At 42.9% G+C, this 1,836-nt stretch overlaps 1 pseudogene; it reads left to right on the top strand.

The window, feature by feature from the left end:
- The first annotated feature begins 355 nt into the window (after positions 1 to 355).
- Positions 356 to 1,138, top strand: LOC118723706 (annotated as a pseudogene).
- Positions 1,139 to 1,836: the final 698 nt, after the last annotated feature.

The raw sequence follows: 1,836 nt of genomic DNA, 5'->3' as shown, positions 1-1,836 counted from the left end.
CACAGACATAAAAAGTCAATGATTTGGGACTTGCCTTGAGCCAAAATTTTAGGGTTTTAAGCTTGAAATTCTTTTTTTTTTACTCTGTTCAGAGAGACACGCCTCTTCATTGCAGTTTGCAAGTCCCCTCTACCCTCCACAATGCATAATTCTCACCTTAGAAAGGGTACTTAAGAAAATAAGAAAAGGCTTGAGCATCCAGCTCACAGATCAGGGTGCATAACAGGCTGAGGCTGAAGGGTGAGATGGGAAAGGTACACCAGGGGGTGGAAAAGCTGTGCTGGACAAAGAATTTGCTGAACTGAACTACTTTCACGTGGAGGATTTATCTCAAGAAGTCTGGTCACTGGAAATCATGGAGTCTGGCAAGATGGATTCTCCCAGGAGCATGTGAGAGATGCACAGATGACAACACAAATCCCAGAGGATATGAGGATTGCAGACTATGAGGCAAGAGTTATAAATCAGATATCAGAGTTTTCCTTCAATTCTAAAGGATGCACAAATGTATTCAAGCCATGCTGAGAAGCTACTGTTGATGCAGGTGATATTCTATTGGCAATCCAGTGTTGCACTGATCAGCTTTTAACCTCTCCTCCCCCAAAAGATTTTTAAATTTGACTTGGCAAGGCAAAAGAATCAAACCCCTTTGCCATTGATAAAGCCCTTCCAGCCCTAGATTGCCATTTGAGAGATATTGCTTGACTGCTCCAAACTATAGACTTAAGTCTTTACAAAATCGTATTAGTTCTAATAGTTTGTCAATTGTTGTTGTTTTTTTCCTTTTTACTCCTGAGGGAAGGATAGCAGTTCCTTGGTTAAGTGTTGGTTCCGTTACTAGCAGACCAAGACCACTCTAGCCACGTCTGATTCAACTAAGGACTCTAGTGTCCCTCACAGGGCAAACGTTCTCAATACAGATGCCCACTTCTGTCCCAGCTGTAAAAGCAGCAATCCATGCAAAATCAGCAGTTTCATCATGAATAAGATCTTAATCCATCATGAGTAACATCCAAAAACATTCTTATTATCATTGACATGGTATCATCACAAAATACTTCCAATGAATCATCAAATGGATTCAAAGGAAACATAAAGATAACAATGATGATATGATGATGACTAAGATCATTTGTAATCTAGACTTGATGCATATAACATGTATGCTTGGTCTTGAATCCATTGTTCTGAAGTTGAACATGGTGGAAGTTTCGACTTCTTTAGAAAGTTTAATAGTATTTAAAGAGTAAATATACAATAGTTACCATACTTTTCAATTCAGGTGTTGTTGGATTTTCTTCAATATGGTTAGTAATAATTTTTCATTAGCCTATAAGTATAAACAAAATAATCACCCAACACATTTTACTGACCAGCAAGTCCTGAAACCAAAGACAGACAAGAGAAGTAAGAGAAAAAAATCCTATCTAATAAAAGGGTAATATGCAAATTGACCGTCACTCCGACACACAAGATGGCCACCCCCATGTGGTCAAAGATGGCTGCCCCCATGTGGACACAAGATGGCTGCCACAAGATGGCCTACAGGGGAGGGCAGTTAGGGGTGACTGGGCCAGCAGAGAAGGGCAGTTGGGAGAGACCAGGCCAGCAGCAGAGGGCAGTTGGGAGGGACCCAAGGCCTGCAGGGGAGAGCAGTTGTGGGGGGACCAGGCTTTCAGGGGAAGGCAGTTGGAGGTGACCAGGCCTGCAGGGGAGGACAGTTAGGAGCAATCAGGCCTGCAGGGGAGTAGTTAGGCATAGATCATGCTGGCAGGGGAGTGGTTAGGGGGTGAACAGGCTGGCAGGCAGAAGCGGTAAGGGGCAATCAGGCAGGTA

This window comes from Pipistrellus kuhlii, unplaced genomic scaffold, assembly GCF_014108245.1.
Source record: "Pipistrellus kuhlii isolate mPipKuh1 unplaced genomic scaffold, mPipKuh1.p scaffold_m20_p_2, whole genome shotgun sequence".
In the NCBI taxonomy this organism is placed as follows: Eukaryota; Metazoa; Chordata; class Mammalia; order Chiroptera; family Vespertilionidae; genus Pipistrellus; species Pipistrellus kuhlii.
The sequence above is the reverse complement of the archived record's forward strand: the minus strand, read 5'-3'. Positions and strand labels throughout refer to the sequence as shown.